The sequence below is a fragment of the Nyctibius grandis genome, unplaced genomic scaffold, assembly GCF_013368605.1.
Source record: "Nyctibius grandis isolate bNycGra1 unplaced genomic scaffold, bNycGra1.pri scaffold_111_arrow_ctg1, whole genome shotgun sequence".
Lineage (NCBI taxonomy): Eukaryota > Metazoa > Chordata > Aves > Nyctibiiformes > Nyctibiidae > Nyctibius > Nyctibius grandis.
The window spans coordinates 1-11,734 of record NW_027167485.1 but is presented as its reverse complement, the minus strand read 5'-3'; the positions used below and the strand labels follow the sequence as shown (position 1 = coordinate 11,734).

Sequence of the window (11,734 nt, the reverse complement as noted above, 5' to 3'; positions counted from 1 at the left end):
GGCACGGCGGCACCGGCAGGGCCCCGGCGGCTGCGGAGGAGGAGGAGGGAGAGAGAGAGGGGGGTCAGCGGGCGGAGGAGCCCCGCGCGGGGAGGGGGAGCGAGGCGGGGTACGCACCGCAGCCGCGCAGCGAGGCCGCGGCCCGCAGCAGAGCGCGGAGCAGCATCGTCCGGGCCCGCAGCACCGCGAACGGCGGGGTCTGAGGGGGGGGGAAACGCCCGGTTAGCGCTGCCCGGGGGGCGGCGGCCCACCCACGGGGACGAGGACAGCGGCGGCGCCGCCGCCCTCACCTCACACCGCCGCCATCTTGGCGCCCGGCCTCCCGCCTTCCGCCGCGCCGCGCTCCGATTGGACAGCGAGACCGCCAATCTCCCGCGCTTCGCGCCGTGATTGGCTACGCTCCCCCTTTAGCCCCTCCCTCAGCGCCGCCGCTCCTACGGGTGCGCGGCGGGGTCAAGCGCTGCGCGGGGCCACGCCATAGGCCACGCCCCCCGCCGAAGCCCCGCCCCCAGCGCTAAGCCCCGCCCCCTGGGGGGCGGGGCCTGTTGCCGGAGCAACGCGGGCAGGGCGAGTGCCCGGATGTGGCTCGATCGCAACATGGCGGCGGCCGAGTGAGAGGCCGGGGCGGGGGGAAGCGGCAGCGTTGGGCTCGGCCTGAGCGGTGAGCGGGGGGCGAGGGGGCGTGGGGGGGGGTCCGAGGGGAAAGGGGGGGGACGGAGGGGGCGCGGAGGGGCTCGGGGGAAGGGGAATTTGGGGGCGTGAGGGGGGGCCGGGGGGCCTGAGGGGGGCCTGGGGAGGCCTAGGGGTGGGTGTGGGGGCGTGAGGGGGGCCCTGAGGGGGTGAGGGGAAGGAGGGTGAGGGGGGGCTGAAGGGGGGATAAAGGGGTGGGGGGATAAGGGGGGTGGGTGTGAGGGGCTGAGTGGCCCAGGGGGGGGTGAAGGATTGAGGGTGCTGAGGGAAGGGGGGGGGGGCCTGGGGGTGAGGGGAGGGGGCCTGGAGGTGAGGGGGGTGCTGGGGAGAAGGGGAGGGTGAGAGCGTGGTGGGAGCTGGGCTGGGAGCTGTGGTGAAACTGGGGAGGGGGACGTGGGGCATTTCCCCCCCCTCAAGCCTGACGGAAACCTCTTGTCCCGGTGCAGCCCCGTTCCCCGGAGGGTCCCGGCATGCGGCGCTGAGGAGGAAAAGAGCTTCCCCTTCCTTGCAGGTAGGAAACGGAGGGGAAATAATTTCCCTGGAGGAGCTTTTTCCCCCCCCCGGGGGCTCCCGTCGCCGATTCGGTGTCGGAGGAGGGTCTTCCCCTTCCCCGAGCGCAGGGGAGGGGAGAAGCCGTTGGGTTCTCGTAGAAAAACATCCCAAATTGGTTTTTTTTTGATGTTTTTTACCCAGTTCTGTGTGTTTTTACACCTTCACGGGGCGCTTCTGTTGAGAGGCGGCCTCGGAGCTGGGTTAAAAAATGAAAAAAAAAAAGGTTTTAAATAAAGCCCCGAAGTTTGACCGGCCGCCAAGGAATGAGCCGCCGGCTGCCAGCACAAACACCGAGGGATCCCAGCGGCCGTTTGGGGCGAGTGTGCTCAGTTTGGGTTAAGAAACAAACCTTTTCGGTGTCCCTCAGGCTGAGGGTTTTTAGAGCTGGTAAAAAATGGTAAAAAATAGTAAAAAATGGTAAAAAATGGTAAAAAAATTACCATTTTTTTTAGTAAATCCCACGTAGGGACGGGGCTGTGCGAGGTGGTGCCGGGCGAGGGTGTGACGTGAGGCTGTGCGAGCCCGTGGCCACCACAACCCCCTTCAGAAAGACCCCTGGGAAACCTCCTGGCTGTGCTGAGGCGTCCCCACATCGAGGTGATTAATATTAATTATCTTAATGACCTGCCGACGGGATAATGATGGCTCAGGCTGCGTTCTCGGCTCCCGCGTCGTTCCCAGCGCCCCGACCCGGGTCCCCGTTACCTGTGTTGGCCCCCACGTCCCTCCCGGCTCGGGGGGAGCCCCAGGGACGCCCTCACGCCTTCCCTGCCACCTAATTAGCGGCCGAGTCGTTTTAATTTAATTAAACCCCATTTCTCCTGAGCACAGGGGAGGGGGGGGGGGGGCGTTTGCATCTCGAGCCGCGGTGGGCTCCGTGTTCGCAGAGGCGGCTCCGGGTGGCTCAGTTTCCAAACCACCTCCTGAAGCCTCGTTGTTCCCATCGATTTTAATTAACTGGCGATTGGCTAATTTTTAATTAACTCCCTCACCCTCGCCCGCTCGCTCTTCAGGTTTACACCGAACCTTTCCAAGCTGCTTCTCCCCGAGGAAGCGCCTCGGGGCGCGGGGCTCTTGCTGGGTTCCCCGGCGCTGACCCTGCGGGCGGGGGGTGTTCAGGTATTAATTATTTTCCCTAATGAACTTGGGCCTAACGAAGGCGGCGGCGTTCTGGACCGCGCTCGCTCCGCTCCTCTTTCCCCCCCCCCCCCGCCGTGTCGTGCGCTTACACGGTGCAAATAAGCTGTAATTTCTGTGGATGATGTAAAGGGCTAATTAAAAGTCTTACCGGACTAATCACCGCGCGCTTTAATTAGCAGCAAATGGTAATTACTGGCTGAAACTTGACCCCTCGGAAAAGGGGCTCCGGGGGTGCTCTGCCTCCCACCCCGCCTTCGTTAACCCCAGCACCGCTGCGGAGCTGGCTCGGCTGCCTGCCTGGGAGCTGTGGCTACCTGCCCAGGGTGGTGGCTACCTGCCCAGGGGCCGTGGCTACCTGCCTGGGAGCCATTAGACCACGTGTAATTAACACACTGTGCAGGGCGGGGAAGAGCTGGAGATGCCGGTGTCAGCCCCGGCTCGCATTCCTGGCGTGCCCTGACCCCTAATCTAACGAGCTGGATCTAACGAGCGCCGGGGCAGGGGTCCCGCTCCCCCGCCATCTCCCGGAGCTTCCTAACGAGCTTTCGCTAACGAAGGGCAACGTGGCAGCCCAGCTTGGGTGTCCTGCCGGCGCCAGGGTGTCCTGAACCCTCCGTCTTTCTCGCTCAGTCGGGGTTTTTAAGCCCAAAGGGTGTTCAGGAGCACACGCCGCTGGCAGGGGATGGAGGTGTAATCCCAGAGGTGGAGGTTTTGGATCCCAGAGACGGAGGTTTTGGATCCTTGGTGAAGGTTTAATCCCAGGGATGGAGGTTTTGGATCCCAGGGGTGGAGGTTTTAGATCCTTGATGGAGGTTTTGGATCCTTGATGGAGGTTTAATCCTGGGGATGGAGGTTTTGGATCCCAGGGATGGAGGTTTTGGATCCTCGGTGGTTTAAATCCTGGGAATGGAGGTTTTGGATCCCAGGGGTGGAGGTTTTGGATCCTTGGTGAAGGTTTAATCCTGGGGATGGAGGTTTTGGATCCCAGGGATGGAGGTTTTGGATCCCAGGGATGGAGGTTTAATCCCAGGGATGGAGGTTTTGGATCTTTGGTGGAGGTTTAATCCCAGGGATGGAGGTTTTGGATCCTTCGTGGAGGTTTAATCCCAGGGATGGAGGTTTTGGATCCCAGGGATGGAGGTTTTGGATCCTGGGTGAAGGTTTAATCCCAAGGTTGGAGGTTTTAGATCCTTGATGGAGGTTTTGGATCCTTGGTGGAGGTTTAATCCCAGGGATGGAGGTTTTGGATCCTGGAGATGGAGATTTTGGATCCCTGATGGAGGTTTAATCCCAGGGATGGAGGTTTTGGATCCTTGATGGAGGTTTTAGATCCTTGATGGAGGTTTTAGATCCTTGATGGAGGTTTTAGATCCTTGATGGAGGTTTTAGATCCTTGATGGAGGTTTTGGATCCTTGGTGAAAGTTTAATCCTGGGGACGGAGGTTTTGGATCCTTGGTGGAGGTTTTGGATCCTTGGTGGAGGTTTTGGATCCTTGGTGGAGGTTTAATCCTGGGGACGGAGGTTTTGGATCCCAGGGATGGAGGTTTTGGATCCTTGGAGGAGGTTTTAGATGATGAGGTCTGAGCTTTGGATTCTGGGGGTGGAGGTTTTAGATCCTTGATGGTTGCAGTCTACAACTACCTGAAGGGAGGGTGGAACAGACAGTCGGCCTCTTCTCCCATGCAACTACAATAGAACAAGAGGACACAGCCTCAAGCTTGGCCAGGGGAGGGTCAGGTTGGCCATCAGGAAGCATTTCTTCTCAGCAAGGGTCATCAGACACTGGAAGGGGCTGCCCAGGGAGGTGGTGGAGTCACCATCTCTGGAGGGATTCAAAAGCCGTGGAGATGTGGTGCTGAGGGACATGGTCTAGTTGCCGTGGTGGTGTCAGGGCCGTGGTTGGCCTCGATGAGCCCAGAGGGCTCTTCCAACCTCATCGATTCTGCTCCTTGTAGAGCGAGTCGGGAGAAGAGCGGGGAGCAGACTCCCCGAAACGTCCGTTTTGGCCTTAAAACCGGGACGGGGCTGGAGGAAAGAGGCCAAAATCAACACGAGTTTCTCAGAGGCTTCGAGCCAACGCCTGACCGGGCGGGCGTGGGAGCTGCCGGTGGCTGCTGGTGGCTCCTGGGTCCGGCTTCACCCTCCCTCCCCTCCCCGCAAGCCCCGGCTTGTCGAGGTCCGCGGGCTCCCGAAACTTCTGCGCCAGCGTTTCCGGGGCGATGCCTCACGGAGCCGCGGGGACACCGGTGACACCGGCTCGGTGTCCCCTCCAACGCAGGTAACACCCCCGGGGGGCTTTGATGTCCGTGCCGCCGCGTCCGGATGTTTGGCTTTGGGGACAACGGGATTCAAGACAATTAAATCCCCTTTGGTGGAGCTTTGGAGGAGCTTCGCTGCCTCCGGGACCGGGAGGATCCTCACCGGGGGTCACCGGGTGCTTCGGATTCCACCGTTCCCGGGGGTATCGGGGCCGTTGGAGCGGGGTGATCTGTCCTTTAATCCATCCCGGGTCCCCACTGCTCTCCCCGGAGCGGCGCGAGGAGGCTCACACCTCCTCCTCCACCTCCTCCTCCTCCACCTCCTCCTCCTCCACCTCCTTCTCCTCCACCTCCTTCTCCTCCACCTCCTTCTCCTCCACCTCCTCCTCCTTCTCCTCCACCTCCTTCTCCTCCACCTCCTTCTCCTCCACCTCCTTCTCCTCCACCTCCTTCTCCTCCACCTCCTTCTCCTCCACCTCCTTCTCCTCCACCTCCTTCTCCTCCACCTCCTCCTCCTTCTCCTCCACCTCCTCCTTCTCCTCCACCTCCTCCTTCTCCACCTCCTCCTTCTCCTCCACCTCCTTCTCCTCCACCTCCTTCTCCTCCACCTCCTCTTCCACCTCCACCTCCTCTTCCACCTCCACCTCCTCTTCCACCTCCTCCTCCTTCTCCTCCACCACCTCCTTCTCCTCCACCACCTCCTTCTCCTCCACCACCTCCTTCTCCTCCACCACCTCCTTCTCCTCCACCACCTCCTTCTCCTCCACCACCTCCTTCTCCTCCTCCTCCTCCTCCACCTCCTCCTCCTCCACCACCTCCTCCTCCTCCTCTTTGAAGGTTCCCTCCCCGCCTGTGCAAAGCCAGCCGGGCCAGTCCAACCCAGTCCAACCCAGTCCAACCCGCCCTCGCCCGCAGCCGGGACAAACCCTTACGCTTCCGCCGTCTCACCGAGGCGGCGACGGCCCCGTCCGCGCCGGGGCTCGTCCTTGGAGACCCTCCACCCTCGGAGGATGTGACACCGGCGAGGAGACCCCGCGTTCCCGGCACGGGGTGACAGCAGCAGGTACGTCCCGAGCCGCCCGTCGGGGTTTTTAAAGCCGGCGCTGGAGCGGTGTCGGCGCCGTGCGGGCCGTGGCGGGGATGAAGGAGTAGCTACTACCCCGTAGTAGCTGCTACGTTGCCTTTCTCCGCTGGTATTTGGAAAGCGTGTGGTGCGAGCGGAGCCCGCGTCGTCCTCGGGGGGGATTTGGGGGAGAAGCTTTTGCTGCGGGTTGGGGCAGCACCAGGCTCGGCTGCGGGGCGAGGAGGAGGAGGAGGGTGAACGCTTACACTGATTTTACTCAGATTCCGGAAGGTTTGGGCGCTCCAGCTGGTTCTTTGACGCGCTTTTACGTTTCTGTGGATTAATTAGTGCGTTTCACGAGGGTCTAAAGGCGATGCCGGGGCTCTGCGTGCCGGAGGGAGCGGCCGGGGGGTCTGTGTGGCCGACGATGCCGGGGACACCCTGCGTGGCGAGGAGCTGCGGTGGCCCGGTGAGGCGCTTTGGTGGCCCAGCAAGTATCTCCTTGGCTCGTCCTCGCGCGGAGGGTCCAACTGGCACCTGGCGTCCCCCGGCCAGGCGTTGGGGGTCACGTATCTTAATTAAGGGGTCTTAATTAAGGTCTGAGCCGGGGCTGCCGGTTGCTGGGCTGGGCCGTGCGGGGTCTGGGGTCTCAGAAAGCTGGATGAACGCGCCGGGGGACGGCGTGGCCGAGGGCTGCTGCCCGGTAGCCGGGCCGGGAGGGCCGGTTCTTCCTGCCGGGAGGGTTCGTGCCGGCTCCTTCCTTCCCCGGCACCGGAGGGCACCCGACCGGCTGCTTTGTTCCAAGCGTTGCTGCCTCGTTGGTTCCCGGCTCAAATCTCCTCTTACTCCTGCTCCGGGCTTCCTCCTCCACCCCTCCGAGCCCCTTCCGTGCTCTCCCGAGGGATCCCCGGCGTGGGCGAGGGTCCAACACCGGCGACGCTCCCGGGACATGGTGATAACGCCCGGCCCGTGGCACCGGGGCTGTGTCGGTCGGTGGCTTCGGGATGGAGGAGGGGAGAGTCCGGCCGTCCCGGGGCCCGCGGGAGCCCGGCGGCGACGGCGGCGGCCTGTGGAACCGGTTCCGGAGGGCGGCGAGAGCGGGGTGGGGAGGATGTGGGGCTGGATCGTGCCCCCCCGTAGGCACCGATCGTGCCCCCGTAGGGAGCGACCGTGCCCCCCCCCCCGTAGGCACCGATCGTGCCCCCCTGGGGGAGGCGCTTCGGAGTTTGCAGCGTCAGGAGCCGCGTCGGGACGGAGCTGGTGGCCACCGGGGCGAGCTGTGACCCCCCCCCAGCCCCTTTCCCCCCCCCCAAGGGGCCCGTGCACACTTTGGGGGGGTCCTCGTCCCCCCTTCCGGGGCGACCTTCTCTCCCTCCTCCCCCTCTGGCTCGCAGGAGGATGGCGAAGGTGAAGTTGATTTTTATGTGGTTTTTATTTTATAATGAGTTTTATCCGGGGTGTTTTTGGGGGGGGGGGCACCCAGGGGGGGGGTCTTGGGAGGGGGTTTGTTCCCTCTGCGGGCTCGGGGGGGGTGCGGAGCAACAGGAGCTCGCTCCATCTTGCCGGGTGACGCGGGGCTGTTGTTCGGCGGCGGCGCTGCGAGGGGAGGGGGGCGTTTGGGGGGGGACGGGGTGATTTGGGGGGGGACGGGGTGATTTGTGGGGGGACAGAGTGATTTCGAGGGGGACAAAGTGATTTTGGGGGGAAACAGAGTGATTTCTGGCAACGTGGAGCGGGGGGGGCTCTGGTTTGCCCTGCGTGGAGGTGGGGAGGGAATGGGGGGGGGGGGGGGAAGCTGGACCCCCCCCAGCCGTGCCACAGGCGGGGTTGGGGCTCTGGGAGTGGGGTATCCCTCGGCCGTGGGTTGGTGGGCTGGTCGCTGGCTACCGACTCCCAGCTGGTGGCAAGCGAAAGGTTGTTCGACGGTGGGTAACGTCGCCCCGAGCCGGCTGTCCCGGTGGGGGGGAGGCGTTGGGGGCTTGTCACCCCCCCCAAACCCGTCGTGTCCCCAGGAGGAGACCCCAGTGGGGTGGGACGCGGTGGGTGCCGGCGCCCCGGGGGGTTCCCCTCGCTCTCGCCCTCGGCGGATGCTCCGGGTGAGCCGAGCCGGTACCGGGGTCACCGGGACTCCAGAACCCTCCGTGTGTGTTTGTTTTCCTCAAGCACGGACCGATTTCCGAGCCAAAATCGCGCCTCGAGCTCCAACCTCGGCGTCAGGCGGAGAGCCCCGAGGCACGGGGACACACGGGACGGCGCTTCTGGAGCCCACCGGGGACCCGCTGCCTGCGCCTGGCACCGCTCCGTGCCCGTGGCGTGTGCCAAGCCGCCGGGTTTTCGCCTGCCTGCGCCGCTGTCATCGTGTTTTTTTTCCTCTTTTTTCACGTGCGAGCTGCCAGCAAACTCCCCGCCGGCGGGTTTCGGGGTGTTTGTCAGCGGCGGAGAATATTCTGCCCTGTTTTGTTTGCTCAGGGCCGCTGGAAGCGCTGGTTAATGGCTGACTAATTAAACAAAGCCGGAGATAAAGGGAACCTGAGCGGGGCTAGGGCCGAGCTGAGGAATGTGCAGCGCTGTGGTGGTGGAGGCGAGTACGGGGCGAGAGAGAGGGGGGGGACGTGGGGGGGGATGTTAACCCGCTCTTCACCCCTTTCCCCTCTGCACAGAGCCCCAGAGCCCCCCCAGAGCCCCCCCTGCCCCTTCCCGCTGCCCCCGTGCCCCCCGCCAGCCCCCAAAACGACCGCTGGAAGCCGGCGTGACGCTCGCCGCGGCGGTGAGAGGATGAACCCAACGCAAGCGCCCGCCTCGGGGTGGATTTTATCCCTCGGGGTCCTCGAGGTGAAGTTTTCCTGGCTGGGGAAGCCCAGAAAGGTGCTGGCCGGGCGCTCACGCCTTCGTTTAGCCCTAATTAACGCGTTGGCCGGGTCAGGGCTTGACCCAGGCCGAGCCGGCGCGCGGTGGTGCCGCAAACGGCCGCATCGGACGCCTGGGGCCGGCAGGTAAAACGAGGGGCCCCAAATAGAGGGACCCCCCCCCGTTTTTTAAAGGGGGATCGGGGATGGAGGCGGAGAAAAACCTTCCTGACGCCCGGGGGTTCGGTCAGAAAACGCGGCGAGGCCGGAGAGGAGGCGCCTGCGCCGCCGGAGCTGGGATTTCCTGCGTGGGGAAGGGGGTTGAGTGGGAGCCGGCGGGTTTCGCGGCCCGTCGGAAGCAGGTTCAGAGTAAAATGGGAGGAAACGGCCTCAATCGCCGCCCGAAAGCGGGGGATGAACCGGGTCTGCCCCGCGGCAGCCGGGCCCCGAACGATTTCGGCGCCGTCCCCGGGATCGTCCCCTTCCGCGGCGTTTTTGGGTGCTTTTTTGGGGGTATTTTCAAGCCCGAGCTGCTCCTCGAGCCAAAGCACCGACCACCTCGGGCTTCCAGGCGGGTTCATTGGCGGCTCCATCCTCTTCTCTCCCCGGCGGCCGCACCCGAGGCGAGGAGCGTCGGCGTTCGGGCTCGTTAAAAGCATCGTCCGCCGCCCGTTAACGGCAGCACCTCCCGCGCCAGCAGCGGCCACGCGCCGAGCTCCGTCGTCCGCTGAGCCCGAAACGCGCCGGTCGTTACGGAGATGGGCTGGATTTGGCGACCCAAACTGGGTTTGGCGACCCAAAACTGGATTTGGCAACCAAAAATCTGGTAGCTGGAGCACCGAGGTGGCGATGCCCGGCGTTACCGGTGTCCTTCGGGGACACCCACCTCGCTCCCTTCGGGCTGCGTCGACCGCCTGGACCCCGCGCGTGCGGGGCTGGAGCTGGGGGACACTCGGCGTGTGTTTAATGGGGGAAAAACAGGAGTTTGGGGGAAAAAACGTGAGTTTTGGGTCATTGAGCGGCTTTAGGAGCGTTTTGAGTCGCTGATTTGTCACGCCGGGGCCGACGGCTCCGACCCGTTTCTCTCCAGCTCTCGGCCGGTGGGCTCGGGCTCGCTGGCTTCGCCCGGGGCGTGGTGGCATCCGTCTAAATCTTGGTTTATGTTTGTTTTTCCTTACCCCGGCCTGGAAATTTCTCCCTTTCCCCTCGGGAAAAGGAGGAGCAGGGACGCGCCGCGGGAGAGCTGCCGGCTGCCAGCGGCTGCGGGAATCGCTGAAACGATTCATAAAAATAAACCGAGGTGGGATGATGGCTGGAGGGCGGCTGTGCCGGGGCGCCGGGCAGGGGCCTTTGAGCTCGGGAGGACGCGGGCACGGGGACGGTGCCAACAAGCCCCCATTGTGCCCGGCTGCGGGTGTTTACACGGGGAAAAGGGCTTCGGGGTCTCCCCTGGGCCAGGCTTCCGCCCTAAAACCGCGCTTAGATGTTGGTTTAGGTGATGCTCCGTCGGTGGGAGCTCGAGGGGCCTCATCAGTCATGACCTTTTCCTGGGTGCCACTGGACTCGCGTTCACCCCCGAGCTGCTTTGTGGGTGTTTTTAAATCCAACCTCCCGGTTTTTAATCGTGGGAGGGGTTTTTTGTTTAGTTTGTGTGTTTGGGAGCGTTACATCAAAGGGAGGAGAGACGCCAGCAGCACCAGGGCTGCCAAAACGGCCCTTCTCCTGGAAGGAAAACACCCCCCGGGGGGGGGTCACGCTGAGGAGGGGGAGCAGGCGAGGGGAGAGGAGCAGGATTATCCCTGAGGGGAGAAGACCCCCGGCCCTGCCGCCCCTCCGTGGCTTCGGGAAGGCGGCCGGAGCCGCTGTGGAGAGCAGAGGGACGCGGTGGGGACGGGCATCGGTGACTGATCCACGTCGTGCCGCGAGTCACGGAGGTGACGGTGCTTCCCGGGTGACTTGCTGCTGCTTCGGGGTCCCACCAGCAGCACCCTGGACCCCTTCGAGGCCTCTGCGCGCCGACAGCTCTCCTTGGTGTCACCTTCGTGGGGTCGAAGGGGACTGAAGTGGGACCTGGAGGATGGTAACGTGACCGGAGCCGTATCACGACGCAGGGGTGATGTCGGGACCGCTGTCCCCGTCTCGGCGGCACGTCCCGTGTGCGTGAGGAAACACCTTTGATGGGGGAGATGTTTCTGGAGGTCCCTCACCTCGGGCAGACCTCCATGCTGCTCCCAGTACGACCAGTGGCGGGGAGCTGGAGGAGGTGCTGGAAGGGGCTGCTTTGGGCTCGTCCCCGACGAGCCCGAGGCCACCATCGCGTGTCCCTTCGGCTGGTGTTGGATTCAAACACGCGGGTCCCAGTGGGTGTTTTCTGCCCCGAGGAGGCTGCGATGGGGCAGAAGCCCTTGGAGGGGGGGGCAGTTGCCAACCTCCAGCTCCAAACCGGCGCCAGAGCTCAGCCCTAAACCCCCGGGGGTGGGTCAGGGGGTGCCGTGGGCTCGGGGGGGCTGTGACAGCTCGCCCGGACCCGGAGCAGCGCGGGGAAACCCTCCTGGTGTTGGCAAGCGTGTGGCAAGTGATTTTTTTGTCGGTCAGAAGAAGTGGCCGTTGGTTTTTCTTCATTTTCCTCCCTTTTTCCCCCCCCTCCAGGTCTTCTAACCATGTTCAGCAAGAAGAAGAAGCGCCTGGAGATCTCGGCCCCCTCCAACTTCGAGCACCGCGTCCACACGGGCTACGACCAGCAGGAGCAGAAGTTCACGGGGCTGCCGCGGCAATGGCAGGGCATCATCGAGGAGTCGGCCAAGCGGCCCAAGCCGCTCGTGGACCCCGTCTGCATCACGGCCATCCAGCACGGCTCGCAGAAGGTGGGCGGCTCCGCGGGGCCCCCCCCCGGGGAGGGCTGGGGGCTGTCGGGGGGCTGGGGAGCCGCGCCGCGGGCACCGCGTGCCCTGGGAGCAGGTAAGGCGGCGGGTCGGGCTCGGACCCAGCGGCGTCCCCGCAGCGACCACCCGGGGTGAAAACCTCTCCCACAACTGGAATCACCCCCCTCCGAGGAAGCACCAGGGACAGGGTGTCCTCTCCCGCCCATCTCATCCCCTCCCCGTGCCTGTGTCCCCCCCCCCGAGCCGCCCTCATGTCGTTGGTTTAAAGTCTGCCTCGTCTGCTCCCCCCCTGCCGTGCCCCA

At 64.2% G+C, this 11,734-nt stretch overlaps 1 long non-coding RNA gene across 1 annotated transcript; it reads left to right on the top strand.

The window, feature by feature from the left end:
• The first annotated feature begins 570 nt into the window (after positions 1-570).
• LOC137677259 (uncharacterized) lies at positions 571-11,408 on the top strand. The gene is made up of 3 exons (XR_011050246.1): positions 571-661; positions 1,137-1,201; positions 11,200-11,408. It is a non-coding gene; the product is annotated as an uncharacterized lncRNA (long non-coding RNA).
• The last annotated feature ends 326 nt before the right edge of the window (positions 11,409-11,734 follow it).